Source organism: Pongo abelii, chromosome 7 (assembly GCF_028885655.2).
Source record: "Pongo abelii isolate AG06213 chromosome 7, NHGRI_mPonAbe1-v2.0_pri, whole genome shotgun sequence".
NCBI classification, from domain to species: Eukaryota; Metazoa; Chordata; class Mammalia; order Primates; family Hominidae; genus Pongo; species Pongo abelii.
In genome coordinates, this window is record NC_071992.2 from 5,853,832 (window position 1) to 5,876,429 (window position 22,598).

The following is a 22,598-nucleotide window of genomic DNA, read 5'->3' on the forward strand; positions in this document are numbered from 1 at the left end:
TGTTTATCTGCTCATTCTCAGCTATCTTCAGTTCAAAATAATCTTTATGCCAAAGTAGCATATTTTAGGGTGACATATTCTTCAATCCTTTACTTGACCCTAAAGGCCTCCTAAGGAGTCTTATGAAGTATGTCTCTTGCCTCTTGCCTGTCTAAAAAAATGGGGAGCACGAACATTGCCTCGTATGCTCCATTAATCAATGAGGACACCACTGGGCATAACAGCCCTGCATATTTAGGCTGAGCATGTCTAACTGCAGTTCCTATGGGTGTCCCAGTGGGAGGAAGTGAGAGCTTCGCTACATGGGGCCATGGCCTGCCCCTGTCAGTTTCACCAGTGCAAAGCTCAGTGAAGCCTGCTGCAACTGGTCAGTGGAGCAGTGGCAAGCACAAGGGGAGGCCAAGGGGATGTGAAGTGCTGCACAGAAGTTATTAGATGCACTTTCATTCATAGATCTGAAGAGAAAAATCAGTTACCGCCTCCATGGGTGCTGAAAACACGTTTGAAAAGTTTCAAGTGATGATGCCCTCGATTAAAAAAAAAGAACACTCGATAAAATATCTTAAATACACATGCATATGCGTGCACCATTGACAGCAAAGATTTATCATAGATTTAACATATACGTCCAGCAAAATGATGGATTTATAACTACTAAAGCCATGAAATAGATAAAACGCCCCTGATAACAATAACATTTTTAACTCTAATGAAAATATCCTCAAATATAGTATCCAAGAGAAATAACATAGAGGCATAATAATTAGGAAGAAATAGGTAAAACTATTATTTTTTTTATAACATGGCTATACTCTGGAAGACACAAAACCAATCTACTAGAAACAATAAGAGAATACAAAAGATAGTAAAATATGAATACACATGTATCAATATATAAATATATCAATAGAAATTATACTTCAGTAACACTTCGGAATACATAATGAAAGAAAAATAGCAATAAAATAAAAAAATAGAAATATACGTAATAAAAATGTGCACAACTATATGAAAAAAACATTTGACACTCTTGGAACCTAAAAGTTGACCTACAACACATGGAAACATATATCTGTTCTTGAACAGGTATTCTTAATATTTTATTAAATGATAATTATCCTTAATTATGTTTATAAATATAAACCATTATAAATAGACATATCAATAGTTTTATTGCTTGGAACTAGACAAGTAGAATCTAAAAATCATATGAAATGAAAACAACATGCATGCAACATAAAAGGGAACAAAGTGAAAAATAGTGAAGTTACTATCCTATCTCCTGTGATAGCACAACGTATCATGAAGTCTCTAACAGTTTGGCACTCTTCCATGAATACACAGATGAAGCTATGAAACCAAATATACTGAAAACTATCAAAGTAAACTTGAATAAATACAGTATTTTGGAATGTGATAAAAGTGCTTGCTCAACAAATGAGGAGAAGGAGAAAGTGGGTTTAGTTCAAGTGTCTGTATACTCCTCACCACTTTCTGTTTCTTTTAATGCCATCATCCCACATTTCTGTGGTACAGTCATCAAAACCGATAAATCAACATTGGTATATTTCTATTAACTGAACTCCAGACTTTATTTAGATTTCACCAATTTTTCCACTAACATCCTTTCTGTTCCAAAATACAATTCTGGCTACCACATTGCATTGAGTCATCTTATCTGCTTAGTCTTACCTGGTTTGTAATAGTGTCAGTCGTCTTGTTTCTTTTTTTCTTTTTTAAACAATTTGGAGGGACATTGGCTAGGTCTATAGAATTTTCCTCCATTCAGGTGCGCCTGATGCCTTTCTCATATGGAGACAGGAGTTTCGCAGCAGGAGACCTCAGAGCTGAAGTCCTTCTGATCACGTTGTATCAAGTTTACAATTTCTCTATTGTAAAGTCAGTGTTTCCCTTGCCATACTGCATTCTTTAAAAATAAGTCACCAAGTATAAGCCATATTCAAAGGATGGGATTTGAACTCCACCTCCAAGAGGGAGTTGTTTTAACAACATGATTTAGAATTGTTTTGTAAGGAAGGGTTGTCTTTTTCCTCCAGTTATTTATCAACCTTTTATTTATATCAGCAGGAACTTAATTTTATGCAATGGGATATCCATCTGACATAGGAAAATAAGACCAGATCAAAATGTGTTCTCTAATTCATACAAACATTTAAATGTAAAAATGAAAATTTACTGTAAGTTAATATGGGCTAATTCTTGTATAATGGCAAAGTGGCAGAGGCTTTTTAAAGTATAAAAACGTAAGTGGATGAAGATGGAAACCGTCATTCTCAGCAAACTATTGCAAGGACAAAATACCAAACGCCGCATGTTCTCACTCATAGGTGGGAATTGAACAATGAGAACACATGGACACAGGAAGGGGAACATCACACACCGGGGCCTGTTATGGGGTGGGGGGAGGGGGGAGGGATAGCATTAGGAGATATACCTAATGTTAAATGATAAATTAATGGGTGCAGCACACCAACATGGCACATGTATACATATGTAACTAACTTGCACGTTGTGCACATGTACCCCAAAAATTAAAGTATAATAATAATTTTTAAAAAAACGTAAGTGGTGTTAAAAAAAAATGTGTAATTTTGGCCAGGCACGGTGGCTCATGCCTATAATCCCCTATAATCCCAGCAGTTTGGGAGGCCAAGGCGGGCTGATTGCCTGAGCTCAGGAGTTTGCAACCAGCCTGGGCAACATGGTGAAACCCCCTCTCTATTAAAATACAAAAAATTAGCCAGGCCTGGTGGTGGGTATCCCAGCTATTTGGGAGGCTGAGGCAGGAGAATTGCTTTAGCCCAGGAGGCAGAGGTTTCAGTGAGCCAAGATCGTGCCACCGCACTGCAGCCTGGGTGACAGATTGAGACTCCATCTCAAAAAAAAAAAAAAGTAATTTCACGATATACGAAAAAGATTAAGAAGCTAGGATTGACAACAATACCATATGCAAAGTCTAAAACCACAGTACGAACTAGGGATATGTACCAGCTTATACATAAATGTCTCATCTTCTTAATGTATATTAATGCCTTTTAGATATAAAGAAGTGAAAGAGAAAAATATTATAGAAAAAATGGCCATAAGCCTAAGCAACTATTTTACAGAGAAAATGTTGCTTAAATGTATGAAAATTTGCTTATATTCTGGATGTCAGAAATCCCTATTGAAACTACAGTGAGCTCCTATTTTCCAACTATTGAATTAACAAAAATTGAAAATTTGACAATGGACACTGTTATCAAGGGTCCAGAGAAGTAAGCACTCTCCTGCATTTGCCTTGGGAGTGCCAAATTTTCCATCGCATATGTGAAGAAATTCATTAATATTAATGGAAATAGGCTGGGTGATACAGCTTCACACCTGAAATCCTAGCACTTTGGAGACAAGGCAGGTGGATCATTTGAAGGCAGGAGTTCAGGACTAGTCCGGCCAACATGTTGAAACCCCATCTCTACTAAAAATACAAAAATTAGCTGGGTATGGTAGCATGTGCCTATAATCCCAGCTACCTGGAAGGCTGATGCAGGAGAATTGCTTGAACCCGGGAGGCAGAGGTTGCAGTGAGCCAGGCTTGCACCACTACACTCCAGCCTGGGTGTCAGAGTGAGCTTCTGTCTCAAAAGAAAAAAAAACGAAATAAAGAATGTATTTATCCTTCAGCATGATGATCTCTCTTCTAGGAATTTATTCTACAGACATACATTTACAAACACAAAGGCAACAAATAAACAAGTTTGATTAATGCAGCATTTCTATTATCAAAAAATAAAGGATTTACGATAACACAATTCTGATATATTTTATAATTCATACCAAAAATACAGTTCATAAACCATAATACAAAGTAGGTTTTAGGTCAAGCTTGTTAATATTTCATTTTAGTTTCTGTAATTTCACTGACTTTTTGCCAGTCTTATCTATTGAGAACTGAGAGAGCTTTGTATAAATCTCTTGCTAAACTAATGGTTTATGCTTCCAGAGGATGGAAATGCAATAGATTTTTTAAATAATTCAGTGACTACTAAATCTTATTAGTCTAATAACCTGTGAGATATTTTGAATTTCTATATACTAACATGCAATGTGTTTTCTATCTCTCTTACTGATTTTCATAATTTTATGAGAAGAGGCTTCTGTGATGGTTAACTTTATGTGAAAACTTGGCAAGGCTATGTGCCCAGTTGTTTGGTCAAGCACTAGTCTAGATGTTGCTGTGAAGGTATTTTTAAAATGTGATTAACACTTAAAATGAGTTGACTTTAAATACAGCAGATACTCTTCCATAACACGGGTAAGCCTTTAGTTGAAGTCCTCAGCAGACTGACATTTCCCTCAAAAGAAGGAATTCAACCTCCAGACCGCAACATAGAAATCCCACCTGAGTTTCCATTCTTGGGACTTGAGACCACATTATTTCTTACCTGAATTTCCAATCTGCTGGTTTGCCATGGGGATTTCAGATTTGCCACCTCATATTCACATGAGCTCATACATCTGTGTGTGTGTGTGTGTGTGTGTGTGTGTGTATAATGACAAGAGACTAATACTAATACAGCCCTCTTGACCTTTCTAATTTAAAGGAAATGCTTGAAACCTTTTATTAAAAATTAATTTGCAATCATATTCTTACATTGTTTTATATTTTGAAACATTCAATTAGTCCCTTCCTAAGGTGATATTTTGCTTCAATATCATCTTTGAAAGATTAAATGGAGGTGTTTTAGTTTAGAAAAAGCACCAGGATTCTTAGTATCATAACTTTCTTTGCAGAATCCAGTAAGATATTAATGAATCTAAAGATATATATTTTACTCCTATTTTTCTTTGGTTTTTAAAATTATTTTTCTTATAATTTTGTATAAGGTGAGGGGTTTTACCTGGGTTAGAACAAAATGATTTCCAGCTAACATTGAATGTGGTAAAATTCAAATGGGTCAAGAAGACTTAGCCATAACTTCCCTTCAAGCTAAAAACATAATAAAATATGTGTAAAATCACCTGATTCATAAATTCTGATTGCTGACAATACTGAAATGATTTCTGGAATACATTTATTATATCCTTCTAGACTTTATTTTTTTTAAATTGAGAACATAGCAATATAATTTAAATGGCTTGTGATGTCTAACAAAATAGAAACTTAAATGGTTTGTGTGTTGCATATAGTATATTTCCATTATATAGAGGCCCATTAAATATATTTCAAAGACTACTTAATGTAATTTATAAATTTTAATATTTTTTCCATCCTTCATGATGCTAAATGTCATAAAGGTGGCAAATAAGGAAGTTTATAAAAATATTTTAAAACTTTGTCATTCCCCACTTATAACACAGTTGACTTCTTTAGTTACTCTTATTCTACATAGTTTGATCCTATGTGATCTTCTGTACTTTGCATTCTACTGAAATTACCTGAATGTGTAATTACTTATTTAAAAAATGTGGTAAAAATGGTTTTTTGAAAGTAACTAGTGGGAAGTTTTCTTTGTCACATTTGAAGTTGCTTTTGCAAATGTGTTTATAATTCACACGTCTACTAAAATCTTTTTAAATGGTTTAATTTTAACTTGATATTATACAAAATCATTATTATTCTTGTAATAATCATCAACGTCATATCTCATCTCTAATGAGTATTTGTATACTAAGGAGTGTGTCCACTCTTTTATTGCATGTTCACTTTTAATTTACAAAACAATTTTCTGTAAATTAGGCACCGCTGTCATTCTGGTTATCAGAGGAAAAAACTGAAGCCCAGGGACTAGGCAAATTGTTCACCATCAGAGGGTTTGTAAGTGGTGAGAGAGATCTGAGTCCAGCTATCTGATTCCATAGACCAAGCTTTTAGCCACTGCATTATACAGTCTGTTGAAATACCTGGTCCTTGCCAACATCAAATCCTCATTCAAATGTCTGTTGGCCAATCAAATTCTAGAAGCATCAGTGTGTGGGTCTGTTTGTTTTGCTATAAACTATCCTCATGTTAACCTTACTCTTCTTTTTCTTAGGAAAAAAAAAGTTTATTTAAAAGATTGTGAATGATATATAGTTGTGTTTTTTTTTCATAAAAGAGGTCAAAAAAATGAATAAGCTGAAATTTGGGGCCATGAAATCTTCAGTATCAAGGAAGTTTAGCCTTGACATAGAAACCAATACTGAAAGAGATGGACAGGAGCTTGGAAGGGTGGCCAATCAGCCCATTAGGGAAGGAGGAATTGGCTGCAATCAGCAATTTTCTGTGACCATAATCAGACGTCCAGGATAAACTTATTCTTTGTTGTGAATGCCCATGGTATTCCTTCATAGCCTTAGAAACACAGTTCATTTCAGCAGTCATACCACTATATTATTTTACTAGCATTTATTATTTCACTTGTATCAAATATTTTACTATTGAAATCCATTGGAAGGTTCTATCACAGAGTGCCAAAAGCAAAGAATAAAGAAGGATAAATGATAATACCACCATAGGAGCAAAATCTGTAGAATTGTTTTAAAAATACTTGTAAACAGGACTAGAAGACGTACTTAGCAAACACATCTAGGAAGTTATGCCAATGTGTTAGGATGAGGGTGTAATGAGGTTTAATTCCGATTCCATCACAACTGGTCTGCTATAGACACCATGTTCATTCACTCTTCCTATCCTATATTTTTAAGTTTATATGTTGACAGTCTGATAAAAATGATAAAATTAACGATGTCCTGTGTGTAGTAAAGAATTGGCTAGCCTTTGATGTCCGTTCCTGGAATGGAACTTCTAAACCTTGAGATTTCAAGAGTCATAGGAGTACCTTTATACTCATGGAAGAATCCTGGACCACAGCTGACAGGTTATGCTAATAAGATGACCCATGACTAGGACTGAGACTGGCTACTGCAATGGTCTCAGGGTGGAGCTGGGCCACACCAGAAAGACCAATCATGTGACTGGAGGGTTGGGACTTTGATCCCTGTGAGGGGACATCAGCCTGGATTCTGGGGAGGTGAAAGCACTAGAGTTTGAGTTCAACCACATGGGCAATGATCCAATCAACCGCATCAACCCAATAAGACCCGATTACAAATGCTGGACACTGGAGCTCACCTGAGTATCCTTGCCTGGTGTACTCCATGTGACCGTTGCCATGCACCAAAGCCAGGAGGGTAATGCATGACTGACAACACAGGAGATCCATGTTTAGAACCCTCCTAGTCTCAGGTTCTACCCTATGGGTTTCTTCCTTTGACTGCTTATGATTTATATCTTCCTGCTGATATAAAATTGTAAGTATAAGTATAGCACCTTCTGAAGTTCTGTGAGTCATTTTATTAAACTACCAAAAATGAAGATGTTTATGAAGATCTCAACATTTTTAGCCAACTGGCCTGAAGTCAAGGTGGGCCTGGAGACCCCTGAAATTGCAACTGGGGTCAGAATCTTAGGTATATTTGGCAGTTTGGATGACTGTGAATTTTAAGTTCAAGATTGGCTAAATCCTGTTAGGGTCCTTGATCAAATATTAAGGTATTAACTCCTAGTGCACACCTGGTGACTCAAATGATAGAGCTGATAAAAGTAAGCACAGTAAAACTTGCATTTCTGAAAATTAGTATGACTGTAATTTTTAAGCAAATTGAGTGTTATGGGAAAAGAGAAATATCTGGTTAATACAACCCAAAATAGAAAGCTTAAGCTGGGTCAGCTTTTACAATCTTTTCTTTTATATAAAACAAAATCAAAGTGGAAAATTTTATAGTAATTTCAGTAGTGGTGAAAAGTTAATTTAAGAAAATTTAATGATCTTTCAGGGTTAAAACAAACATTTTCCAAAAAATAGAAAAAATTTTTGTTGATAAGCTGCATCAATTAAATACCTACCAGTAATATCAAATTTCTGGTTGAAATATTGAGCATTCTCTTCCCAAATCAAAAACATTATATGGATGTTTACTTTCCGTATAATGTATGGAACTTCTGCTAAACATTGAACTGGTCATCACAGCTGATGTAGTAAGGCAAGGAAAGAGTAAAAGGCATAAACCTGAGAAAAAGAAGAAAGCTGCAGAAGATGTGATTTGGTAGTTGCAAAATCCATAGGAATGGTCAAACTCCGAGTGCAAATTACTATATGTAAATGTGATACAATCACAATATGAAAACGTTGTATGTCTATACTCTAGTGACAGACAATTAGAAAATGAAATTTTAAAATACATCTTACAATGCATCAGAAATACCAAATACCTAAGAATAAATTTGACAAAACTTGTTTACAATCTATATATTGGAAATGAAATAAGTAATTGCTAAGAATTTTTTAAAATACCTAAATAAATGGTTTTGTCATGTTTGTAAATTGTAGGGCTGAATATTGTACAGATGTCAATTATCTACAAATGATTATATGAAGCTTAGTGAAGCCAAAACAAAACTCCAAAAAATCATAAGAAGTACAAAGGTGATACTGTACTGTATATGAAAATGCAAAGACCTGGAAAAGTCAAGACATTCTTAAAGAATAAATTTGAAAGATCACTAATTTCAAAAATTAAAGCAACAGTAGTCATGACAATGTTACATTAGTATCAAGATAGACAAGATCAATGGAAGACAATAGAACCATTATAGATCCACACATATAAAGTCCATTGATTTTCAACAAATGCATTCATGCAATTGCAGGAGGAAAGGAAATCATTTCAGCAGACAGTGCAAGAAGAGCTAGAAATCCATTTAGGAAGAAATTAACCCTGGCCTTAACCTCATAGCTGTATAAAAAATTATTCAAGATGAGTCATAGGACTTAAATACAGGACTTGGAGAAAATATTATGTGAGAATACCTTTGATATTCTTGAGAGTTAGGAAATATTTAAGACACAAAGAGTACTAATTATGGAAGAAAAGATGACAAACTGGACTTCTTCAAAATGAAAAAAGCACCTTTTCCTTATGAAATGATATCACTAAGAGAATAACAAGGCAAATAATTACCTGGGAGGAAATATTGTCAATAGCTATACCTAAACAAGAATATACATATAAATCCAGCAAACTGATAATAAAAGGACACACACTCTATTAAAACTTGACAAACCTTTGAACAGAATAGTAAAGGTGCTCAACATTATTGTTCATCAAAGAAATAAAAAGTAAAACAAAAATGCAATTATTAGCTAAAAATGGCCAAATGAAAAAGATTGACATAGACAATGTCAATTGTCTATGTCAAAGTGTTGGTGAGGATAAAGAGCAACCAGAAACCCTCCTCAATTGTTCATGCAAATGTAAGCTCTTGTAAGTCCTTTGGAAAACCCTGGAAGATTTTAAATTTCCCTCTAATCCAATAATTCTTCTCTGAGTTCTTCACCCAAGAAAAATAAGAGCATTTGTGCACAAGCCTACAAAAAGACTTGTGGCTTGTGCACAAATGTCCACAGAACTTTTTTCATTATATCTTTTTTTTTTTTTTTTTTTTTGAGATGGAGTCTTGCTCTTGTCACCTAGGCTGGAGTGCAGTGGTGCAATCTTGGCTCACTGCAACCTCCACCTCCCGGGTTCAAGTGACTCTTCTGCCTCAGCCTCCTGAGTAGCTGGGATTACAGCCACCCACTACCATGCCTGGCTAATTTTTCTACTTTTAGTAGAGATGGAGTTTTGCCATGTTGGCCAGGCTAGTCTCAAACTCCTGACCTCAGGTGATCCTCCTGTCTTGGCCTCCCAAAGTGCTGGGATTACAGGCATAAGCCACTGCACCCAGCCACTTTATCATTATATCTTCAACTGAAAACAGTCTATATATTCATTGTATTAGTTCATTCTCATGCAGCTATGAAGAAATACCCGAGACTGGGTAATTTATAAAGAAAAAAGATTTAATTGATTCACAGTTCTGCATGGCTGGGTAGGCCTCAGGAAAGCTTACACTCATGGCAGAAGGCACTTCTTCACAGGTGGCAGGAGAGAGAGTGACTGTCAAGCGAAGGGGAAAGCCCCTATAAAACCATCAGATCTCATGAAAACTAACTCACTATTACCATAATAGGATGGGGAAAACTATCCCTGTGATTCATTTATCTCCACCTCATCCCTTCCACGACATGTGGGGATTATGGGAACTACAATGCAATATGAGATTTGGGCAGGGACAGAGTCAAACCATATCGTTCTGCCCTGACCCCTTCCAAATCTCGTGTCTTTACAATTTAAAACACAATTATGTCCTCCCAACAGTTCCCCAAAATCTTAACTCATTCCAGCATTAACTCAAAATCCATGTCCAAAGTCTCATCTGGGGGGGACAAGGAAAGTTCCTTCCACCTATGAGCCTGCAAAATCAAAAGCAAGTTGGTTGCTTCCTAGATACAATGGGATACAGGCATTGGATAAATATACCCATTCCAAGTAAGATAAATTGGCTAAAACAAAGGGGTTACTGGACCCATTGCAAGTCCAAAAGTCAATAGGGCAGTCATTAAATCTTAAAGCTCAAAAATGATCTTTGACTTCATGTCTCACATCCAGGTTATGTTGATGCAAAAGGTAGGCTCACATGGTGTTGGGCAGCTCTGCCCCTATGGCTTTGCATGGTACAGCCCCCCTCTTAGCTGCTTTTACAGGCTGACATTGAGTGCATGTGGCTTTACCAGGAACAAGGTGAAAGATGTTGTGGTGGGTCTACCATTCTGGGGTTTGGAGGACACTGGCTCTCTTTTCACAGTTCCACTAGGCAGTTGCCAGTGGGTACTCTGTGTTGGGGCTTCGACACCACATTTTCCTTCCATGCTGCCCTAGCAGAGATTCTCCATAAGGGCTCTGCCCCTGCAAAATACTTCTGCCTGGACATCCAGATATTTCCATACATCCTCTGAAATCTAGGTGGAGGTTCCCAAACCTCAATTTTTGACTTTTGTGCACCCACAGACCCAATACCATGGGTAAGCCACCAAAGCTTGGGGCTTACACCCTCTGAAGCAATGACCTGAGCTCTTTGATGGCCCTTTTGAGGCACAGCTGGGACTCAGGGTACCATGTCCCAAGGCTGCATAGAGCAGGGAAGCCTGGGTCCAACATGCACAACCAGTTTTTCCTCCTAGGCCTCTGGGCCTGTGATGGGAGGATCTGCCTTGAAGGAGAGATTTTCTCCATTGTCTTGGTGATTACCATTTGGCTTTTGTTACTTATGCAAATTTCTGCAGCCAAGTTGAATTTCTCTTTTATTCTTTTTTATCACATCTCAGGTGGCAAATTTTCTAAACTTTTATGCTTTGTTTCCCTTTTAAATGTAAGTTTTAATTACAAACCATGTCTTTGTGAATATATAAAACTGAATGCCTTTAACAGCACTCAAGTTACATCATGAATGCTTTGCTGCTTAGAAATTTCTTCCACCTGATACCCTAAATCATCTCTCTCAAGTTTAAAGTTCCACAGTTTCATAGGTCAGGGGCAAAATGCCACCAGTCTCTGCTAAAACATGGCAACAGTTACCTTTATTCCAATTCCCAACAATTTCCTCATCTCCATCCTAGACCATCTCAGCCCGGACTTCATTGTCCATATCACTATCAGCATGAAATGCTCAAAGCCATTTAAGAAATCTGTAGGAAGTTTCAAACTCTTCCACATTTTCCTGTTTTCTTTTGAGCCCTCTAAACTGATCCAACCTCTGCCTGTTACCCAGTTCCAAAGTCACTTCCACATTTTCAGGTATCTTCATAGCAGTGCCCCACTCCCAGGACCAATTTACTGCCTTAGTCCATTCTCATGCTGCTATGAAGAAATGTCCCAAACTGGGTAATTTATAAAGGAAAAAGGTTTAATTGACTCACAGTTCTGCATGGCTGGGCAGACCTCAAGAAACTTACTATCATGGCAAAGACACCTCTTACACAGGGTGGCAGGAGAGAGAGAATGAGTGCCCAGTGAAGGAAAAAGTCCCTTATGAAACCATCAGATCTCATGAAAACTAACTCACTATTATAAGAACCAGATGGGGGAAACTACCCCTGTGATTTAATTATCTCCACCTGGTTCCTTCCACGTAAGGGGATTATGGGAACTACAAGGTAAGATTTGGGTGGGGACACAGACAAACTGTATCACCCATCAACAGGAGAATAACCCAAGTTTCTACATTTATACTATTTAGCAAAAGAAAAGCAATAAGTTTCTAATACATGAAAACACATAGATAAACTGCAAATAACTTTTGTTGGATAAAACAAAACATAGATGAAACTAATCTGTATTAACAAATAGAATTGCTTCTGCACTGGTAGTATTGACTAGAAAAAGAAATTAGAAAATATTTAGAAGTGGTAGAAATGGACTATATCTTGATACATGTTATGTCACCTGAGTAAAAATGTTTATTAAAACTCATCTACATGTTCACTTAATGATTAGGAATTTTACTGACATCACAATAAAATATTTTTAAAATATTTTGAAACTAAATACATATTTACATATGTTAATAACCATCTGAGTTAATAAAGTGTATCACTTATCTAACTTAGGAAAAACTCTACAGCATATATCTTGGTTTATGTATTTCCATTTTCAGCTCAGTGTTTCTAGATTAAATATTTTAAGCTAATTTTTTTTTGGTTTTATTATTATACTTTAAGTTTTAGGGTACATGTGCACAATGTGCAGGTTTGTTACATATGTATACATGTGCCACGTTGGTGTGCTGCACTCATTAACTCATTATTTAGCATTAGGTATATCTCCTAATGCTATCCCTCCCTGATCCCCCCACCCCACAACCATCCCTGATGTGTGATGTTCCCCTTCCTGTGTCCATGTGTTCTTATTATTCAATTCCCACCTATGAGTGAGAACATGTGGTGTTTGGTTTTTGTCCTTGCAATAGTTTGCTGAGAATGGTGGTTTCCAGCTTCATCTATGTCCCTACAAAGGACATGAACTCATTTTTTATAGCTGCATAGTATTCCATGGTGCATATGTGCCACATTTTCTTAATCCAGTCTGTCATTGTTGGACATTTGGGTTGGTTCCAAGTCTTTGCTATTGTGAATAGTGCTGCAATAAACATATGTGGGCATGTGACTTTATAGCAGCATGATTTATAATCCTTTGGGTATATACCCAGTAATGGGATGGCTGGGTCAAATGGTATTTCTAGTTCTAGATCCCTGAGGAATCACCACACTGACTTCCACAATGGTTTAACTAGTTTACAGTCCCACCAATAGTGTAAAAGTTGTTCCTATTTCTCCACATCCTTTCCAGCACCTGTTGTTTCCTGACTTTTTAATGATTGCCATTCTAACTGGTGTGAGATTGTATCTCATTGTGGTTTTGATTTGCATTTCTCTGATGGCCAGTGATGATGAGCATTTTTTCATGTGTTTTTTGGCTGCAGAAATGTCGTCTTTTGAGAAGTGTCTGTTCATATCCTTTGCCCATTTTTTGATGGGGTTGTTTGTTTGTTTCTTGTAAATTTGTTTGAGTTCATTGCAGATTCTGGATATTAGCCCTTTGTCAGATGAGTAGGTTACAAAAATGTTCTCCCATTCTGTAGGTTGCCTGTTCACTCTGATGGTAGTTTTGTTTGCTGTGCAGAAGCTCTTTAATTTAATTAGATCCCATTTGTCAATTTTGGCTTTTGTTGCCATTGCTTTTGGTGTTTTAGACATGAAGTCCTTGCCCATACCTATGTCCTGAATGGTATAGTGTAGGTTTTCTTCTAGGGTTTTTATGGTTTTAGGTCTAACATGTAAGTCTTTAATCCATCTGGAATTAATTTTTCTATAAGGTGTAAGGAAGGGATCCAGTTTCAGCTTTCTATATATGGCTAGCCAGCTTTTCCAGCACCATTTATTAAATAGGGAATCCTTTCCCCATTGCTTGTTTTTCTCAAGTTTGTCAAAGATTAGATAGTTGTAGATATGTGGCATTATTTCTGAGGGCTCTGTTCTGTTCAATTGGTCTACATCTCTGTTTTGGTACCAGTACCATGCTGTTTTGGTTACTATAGTCTTGTAGTATAGTTTGAAGTCAGGTAGTGTGATGCCTCCAGCTTTGTTCTTTTGGCTTAGGATTGACTTGGTGATGAGGACTCTTTTTTGGTTCCGTATGAACTTTAAGGTAGTTTTTTCCAATTCTGTGAAGAAAGTTATTGGTAGCTTGATGGGGATGGCATTGAATCTATAAATTACCTTGGGCAGTATGGCCATTTTCACGATATTGATTCTTCCTACCCATGAGCATGGAATGTTCTTCCATTTGTTTGTGTCCTCTTTTATTTTATTGAGCAGTGGTTTGTAGTTCTCCTTGAAGAGGTCCTTCACATCCCTTGTAAGTTGGATTCCTAGGTATTTTATTCTCTTTGAAGCAATTGTGAATGGGAGTTCACTCATGATTTAGCTCTCTGTTTGTCTGTTATTGATGTATAAGAATGCTTGTGATTTTTGTACATTGATTTTGTATCCTGAGACTTTGCTGAAGATGCTTATCAGCTTAAGGAGATTTTGGGCTGAGATGATGCGGTTTTCTAGATATACAATTATGTCATCTGCCAACAGGGACAATTTGACTTCCTCTTTTCCTAAGCGAATGCCCTTTATTTCCTTCTCCTGCCTGATTGCCCTGGCCAGAACTTCCAACACTATGTTGAATAGGAGTGGTGAGAGAGGGCATCCCTGTCTTGTGCCAATTTTAAAAGGGAATACTCCCAGTTTTTGCCCATTCAGTATGATATTGGCTGTGGGTTTGTCATAGATAGCTCTTCTTATTTTGAGATACATCCCAGGAGATACCCTCTGAACTAGGCGCAGGGTATAATCTCCTGGTGTGCTATTTGTTAAGCCCATTGGAAAAGCACAGTATTAGGGTGGGAGTGACTCCATTTTCCAGGTGCTGTCTGTCACCCCTTTCTTTGACTAGGAAAGGGAATTCCCTGACCCCTTGCACTTCCCGGGTGAGGCAATGCCTCGCCCTGCTTCGGCTTACACATGGTGTGTGCACCCACTGTCCTGCACCCACTGTCCAGCTCTCCCCAGTGAGATGAACCCGATACCTCAGTTGGAAATGCAGAAGTCACCCATCTTCTGCATCTCTTATGCCGGGAGCTGTAGACTGGAGCTGTTCCTATTCAGCCATCTTGGCTTCACCAAGGTAATTTTTCACAACAAAAATGCTCATCTAAATGTCCACTTAATAATTAGGCATTTTACTGACATCACAATAAAATATTTTTAAAATATTTTGAAACTAAATACATAAATTATTTACATATGTGAATAACCACCTGAGTGAATAAAATGTATCATTTATCTAACTTAAGAAAAACTGTACAGCATATGTCTTGGTTTATGTATTTCCATTTTCAGCTCAGTGTTTCTAGATTAAATATTTTAAGCTAATTTTTTTACAACAAAAATACCTAGAAATAACCAAGGAGTTGAGAGATCTATTCAAGGAAAATTAGAAAATACTGCTGAAAGAAATCATTTTTGACACAACAAATGGAAGTACATCCCAGGCTCATGGGTAAGAAGAATCAATATTGTGAAAATGACCATCTGTATGGCCCAAAACAATGTACCAATTCAATGCAATTCCTATCAAAATATTTATATAATTTCTTTTTGAGATGGAGTCTCGCTTTGTCGCCCAGTCTGATTAATGCAATTTTTTACAAAATTAGAAAAAATCCTAAAATTCGAATAGAACCAAAAAAGAGCCCAAAGAGCCAAAGCAATAGTAAGCAAAATGAAAAAAAAACAAAAACAAAAAGCTGGAGGCATCAAATTACCCAACTTCAAATTATACTACAAGGCTATAGTAACCAAAACACTATGGCACTGGTATAAAAGTAAGTACCTAGACCAATGGAGCAGAATAGAGAACCCAGAAATAAAGCCAAATATTTACAACCAACTGATCTTTGACCAAGCACACAAAAACATAAACTGGGGAAAGGACACCCTCAATATATGGTGCTGGGAAAATTGAAGAGCCACAAGGGGAAGAATGAAACTATATCCATGACTCTTACCATATATAAAAATTATCTCAATGTGGATGAAAATGTTAAATGTAAGACTTGAAGCCATAAAAATTCTCAAAAAAAATCCTAGGAAAAACTTTTCTGGACATTGGCCTAGGCAAATAATTTGACTAAGAACCCCAAAGCAAATTCAACAGAAACGTAAATAAATGGGACCTAATTAAACTAAAATATTTCTGCACAGCCAAAGATTTAATTATCAACGCATGGAGCAATGGCAACTTTTGTGAGTGAGCTGGAGGTGGCCAAGAAGAACTTGAGTGAGGCCCCGGGGGACAATGTGAATCAATACTGGGCTAACTTAAGCTGTGGTTCAAGCAGAAGATCAGCAAAGAGGACTTTGACCTTGAAACTCATAGGCTTCTTACATAGGATAATGTCCATTCTCACAATGATTTCTTCCTGGCCATTCTCACGCATTGTCAGATTTTGGTTTCCACACTAGAGGGTGCTGGATCTTTGCCTGGACAGGGGGTTCTGCAGCAAAACCTGGAAAGCCCAATGGAAAGAAAAAGCTTTCTTCTGTTTGTCAGAAATTTGATCATAGATTCCAGCCTCAAAATCCTCTCCCAAGAGCCCAGCAATTTGTGGCAAAAGATCCCCAAGATGATGACAACTTGAAACTTTGTTCCCACACAATGATGCTTCCCACTCAAGGCTAGCTTGAAGGGAGAATGACAGTGAATACTTATGAGCATGGGCTGGACAATGTCACCAAGGAGGCTGTTTCAGCTCTTGTCTATGCTGTGGAGAATCACCCTAAAGATATACTGACATCAGTTGTGTCAAGAAGGAAAGCTTATTGGTTATGAGATGACCATTTTAAATATGCCTTTTGCAGTAATGTGACCCCACAGCCATACCTGAAGAATAATGTAGTAGCTTAGAACAACTTAATATAAAGCCCTCAAGCTTTTACTGCTCCCTGTGCTGGTCAGAATCCAGCTTCTCACCCACCTCCTGATGAAGCCAAGCAGCAGACTGCATTCCTGCTGGCATGCTCTGGAGACACTCCATCTGCATCTTTACCTCCAGTGAACATGTATGAACTTTTTGAAGTTCTGCAGATACACAAGGAAGTCATACCTTCACATACTGTCTATGCCCTTAACATTGAAAGGATCATCATGAAATTCTGGCATCCAAATTATGAAGAGCTGAAGACAAAGTTCACCACCAGTGCTTGGCAGCCAAGGAGGGGCTTTTGCTGCGCTAAATTAGGATTTGAGGGTGTGGGACCCTCATCAAATTCATTGATTACTGAAAATTGAATATTGGGGGGGTCTACATTTCAAGGCTGAAGTGTATAGTTTATATATAATTGTTCATATGGAAATGTGACAATGAGTACATTTTGTGTTGCTATTGTGAAGCCATTAATATAAATCTTTGGTAATGACCCCTATCTCTATATGTATGTGTTCCTAGTTGAGGGAGCAGGCATTAATGAAATCCTATGCCTGCGATGGAGATATTTCGGTACCTGAGGCTTAGTATCCTGTGGTCTGCATGTAAGATAGATGACATACTAGAACAAAGAAGCTGTTACAACTTCATCCCCCTGATCAGCAGGGTATCTCTCTGTTCAGTGATATTGTACATTCTGTATCTAGAAGTCTAAAATTTCTGCCTTTCTCTTAAAGAATGTGCTCTTGCATTTTGGTTGAAATCACCTACACAGTTTTGAAAACCAGATACCTCCATTATTGATCAGTTTAATTTATAATAGCTATAGGTAACCCCTGAAAAATTTATCACTATAACTCCACAGGAAATATGACTTGGAAGTGCTCTGTGTTACTAAACAAAATAAAGTCCCTCTGCATTTAAAACCAAAATCAAAACAAAACTCTTGGAATGCAACTAATTAACTCTATGTCTTCCCGTGACTCAAGTTTTGTTAAAGTTAATATGCCCAAAGACTTTGATTGGCAGTTTCTTTGGTTAATTATTCATATAGAATATATTTTAAGAAATCTATACAAATTTGATATATGCTTGGTAATTCCCCTATTTCTAGGAGGTACCTATTTCTATCCTTTCAAGTGATAAAGTGGAAATAATTTACATTCGACAGTTTTACTGATAACAAACCTAGGTTTTTTTTAAGAGATATGTTGCTTTTTACTTAAGAGGTAGCACTGATGATAAATTAGTATATATAGATAGGTTTGCATGGGTCTAAATAATGGCTGTATAGATGTGTATATATGTTTCACATATCTGGATCTGTGTATTTGATTTTGTACTTTAAATGTGACATACCTTTTGGGAGAAAAAAAGATTATCAGAGTAAATAGGCAACCTACAGAATGGGGGAAAATATTTGCAAATTACGCACCTAATAAAGGACTGATATCAAGAATCTACAAGGAATTCAAACAAACCAGCAAGGAAGAAAAAAATAATCCCATCAAAAATTGAGCAAATGACATGAACAGACATTTCTCAAAAGAAGATATACAAATAGCCAACAAACACATTTTTTAAAATGCTCAATATTACTACTCCTGAGTAAAATGCAATTGAAACTACTATGAGATACCACCTTACCTCAGCCAGAATGAGTAAGGGTACTTTTTATTAAAAAGAAAAAAAATAGATATTAGTGTGGATATAGTAAAAAAAAAAAAAATGAACACTTCTACAATGTTGGTGGGAATGTAAATTAGTATAACCTCTATTGAAAACAATATGGAGATTTCTCAAAGAAGTAAGAATAGCTTTACCATTCAATACAGAGATCCCACTACTGGCTATCTACCCAAAGGAAAATAAGTCATTATATGGAAAAGAAACTTGTATGTGTATGTAAATTGGATATATGCTTGGTAATTCCCCTACTGCAGCACAATTTACAACTTCAAAGATATGGAAACAACCTAAGTGCCTATCAACCAATGAATGTATAAAGAAAAGGTGGTATATATCCATATAAATATACTATGGAATACAACTAAGCCATAAGAAAGAACAAACAAAAATGTCTTTTGCACAATTTGGATGGAGCTGGAGGCTTTTATTCTAAGTGAAGTAACTCAGGAATTGAAAACCAAATATTACATGTTCTCACTGTATTACAGGTGGAAATTAAGCTGTGGGTATGCGAAGGCATACAGAGTGGTATCATGGGCACTGGAGGCTCATGAAGGAGGCTGGGCAGGAGAGGGTGAGGGATGAAAAACTATTTTTTGAGTACAAGGTACCCTATTTAGGTGATAGGTGCACTAAAATCCCAGACTTCATGGCTACACAATTCATCCATGCAACCAAAAGCCACTTGTACCCCTAAAGCTATTGAAATAAAAATTAAAATAAAAAAATTTAAGCTAAGTCTTTTAGTAATTAGTAACATTAATACCAATTATTCATGTGGAAATGTACACGGTAAAAGGTGAAAACATAAAAATATGTATATTATTAAGAACTGCAACACACAGTTACATTTCCATTTTTAACTGCAGACTTTACTTTGAAATCTTCCTTTTGCCTACACAACAAGCAACCACTAATGTATTGAACTAAGTGCATTGCCTAAAGGTTAGATCTTCTTGCCCAGTGACAGAAATTAACACAAGTTTAGCAACAGTAAATGGTAGCCAATAAGAAAACCTGATCAACTATGCTGAATTCTTGTCAGAGGTAATGCTAAGCAACCTTACCTCTTTAAAATATACGTTATATCAGTGCCTGCTTATTAATCCTCTGAAGTCACTTACCAGCTCACACATATCTTTCTTTCTTGACAAAAACAGAAGTTAAATTGATCTGTGTAGGACTGTCTATACCAGATATGGATGAAGACTACCAGTCCAATAAAAGAATGGTTAGCTACGGGGCAGATGAAAACTTTGCACAGCCTATGTTCAACTCCCCTTCTAAAGTTGCCTCAAGGAGCCATTCAATCCACTTCAGCACACATATGTACAGTACCTGCTGACTAAAGAGTGCATTTTAAGTTCAATGAACTGAGAAACAAATAAGAAAGTCCTAATTTTGAACTAAATGCAACACAAATGTTGGAATTGCAAAGTGCTGGGTCTGTCCCACAGACCCTGGCCAAGCGATGGATGAAAGGAGTATGCAGACACAGGTACTTTCCCTGAGAGTGTGGCTAGGGGACTGCATGGCTTAGCACTGCTGACCAGCGTGCAGCCCCGATAAGCCAGAGCTATTTGTATTTATTTAGTACAGATTTAACGACAAAGGCCTGGAGCAAGCACAGTTTGTGGGTAATTAATATTGTTGACCCTCTGAGTAGAGAGCAGTCCTGTGTGTGAATGATCAGAGGTTGGTTTCCAGAGACATAAGTGAACCAATTTATCTGGATAATAATCTTTATATTCCCGTGTTATCTACCATTTGCCCTCTGCTTCAGGGTAAGGGAATTAGCTGCCTTCAGCTTTTATACTCTCCTGAAGCCTTGCAAAATATCACAGCCTTTCAAGAAGGTTTGGGTCTTTCCCAAATAATTTTTCCCACCATGCTGACCAATCTCTGACATCTCCCCATTTTCTGTTTGTTTGTGTCAGGTTTTGTTGATTGAAGAATATAGATGTGTGCAGCAACAGGTTTGTCTGGTATAGTGGTTGCTGCTTGTATTCTGGCTTTGCATCCTAGATTAGTAAATAATGAGACAAACATGAGTATAATTTGTAACACTCTTTTCCATTCAAGGAGTGATATGCAGTGTTGCTTGGCACCTCATTCCGATGTGTGCCATTACTAAGGAAACCCACCGGGGGTAGGTCAGTCCCTCCTAGCCAAGCAGTTACATTATTAGAGGCTGGGAAGGGAGTATCTGCACAGGTAACAGGGCAGAAGAAAGGCAGATTTAGAAGATGGGCTTAATAGAGTGTAGCAGGTACCAGTTGCAACCAGAGTGAGAAAATAAGAAAAACCAATATCCCACAAGAGTTGCAATGTACAACAGAAAGCATAGCAAGGAACAAATTATCTGGAGTGAATGGTGTCTGTGTCCAGAGTAGGATTTGCTCAGCCTCCTGAGTTGTCTTCTTCAGCATCCCCCAGGTAACGTCCAGGGTTCATGTCATCAAGGAAGTTGCATCATCCAGGGCTGCAGGTCCTGTAGGGTCATTCCCTTCATTTCTGATACTGGGTTGGGTCCTAGCCACACCATGGTATGATTTGATGCATCATGCTGGAATCCAAAGAGGACTTGAGGGGGTGTGAACACAAGCATATCCTCTTCCTCATGTTAGCAAATCATTTGGATCACACCATACATTACTATTTACATCTTTCCATAAAACTGCAGGTTTTATGTTGTGAGGGGCTTTGGTAAAATGCATTTCTATGGCTGATTGAAATTTATCATCCAAATTTTAAAAATTAAGAGTAAATAAGGCTTGTGCCAATAGTGTTTCAGGGTCCTTACTCATATTCCCCCTTTTTTGTTTTTTGAGCATATTGAGCATATTAAGGGTGGAGTGGACACATACTATGGCCTGTCCTTGGGGGTTATATCAGATACCTGTGGAATGTTGGATGTTCCACGTGTAATTGTGGAAATTGTGAGCTGGCATAAGCCAGACCATTATCAGTTTTAATTTATGGGGCCACCCCATAAATGCAAAAGTTAAAAGAAGATGTTTAATGACATATTGGGTGGTCTCTCCAGGCAAAGCATGCGCACTAATTAGGTGGGAATTTGTTTCAATGGACACATGTACACATCTTAATTCTCTAAATTCAGGGACGTGTGTAACATCTGTTTGCCATAACTGATTAGGTTCTAGTCCTCTAGGGTTAACACCTGTTGAAGGAGGGGATGTGCCTGTGAGCTGGCAATCTGGGCATTGTAAAATAATTTGTTTAGCTAGTCTTTGGGTAAGGTGAAATTGTTTGGATAAATTTCTACAATTTTGGTGGAAAAATTGATGCAGTTGGGTGGCTTCATCATCATGCAGTTGGGTGGCATCATAACCTGCAGGTATGCTTGATTATTGCCATAAGCCAGTGGGCCAGGCAGTGAGCTGTGGGCTCGAATATGTGTGGTAAAGATAGGATATGTACATTGATCAGCAGTTGCTGAAGTCAAAGAAAAAATGCACATAGGGTGGGCTCAAGAGCAGACTTAATGAGGGCTGTCTCAAGGTTCTGCAATAAACAGAGTAAGCGGAGTCACTAACAATATTGATGGGCTGAGAAGAAAATGTTTCTAGGGCCAATATTAAGGCTCCAACTTCAGCTCTCTGAGTGCTAGTAAATCCAGAACGAGTGAGCATATTGAGCATATTAAGGGTGGAGTGGACATGTTCTATGGCCTGTCCTTGGGGGTTCCCACCAATAGCTGCTTTTCCATTTTTACCAGAGCCATCAGCAAAAAGTGTTAAAGCATTAGATATGGGGAAGTGAACTAGCTCTGTAGGCATAACTACAGGAGTATGAGGTAAGAACTGAAGTAATTTGTCAGCAGGAAGGGCATGTTCTATATGGCCTGCATAATCAGAGAAGGCTATCTGCAAATCCAGAGATAAGGGCAAAACTGCTTGGAATTTTTTTTTTTACTCAAGGGAATTCTCAT

General features: G+C 37.3%; 1 pseudogene; it reads left to right on the forward strand.

Annotated features, from left to right (window-relative positions):
• Nucleotides 1–16,265: 16,265 nt before the first annotated feature.
• LOC100458431 (transcriptional adapter 1-like) lies at nt 16,266–17,267 on the forward strand (annotated as a pseudogene).
• The last annotated feature ends 5,331 nt before the right edge of the window (nt 17,268–22,598 follow it).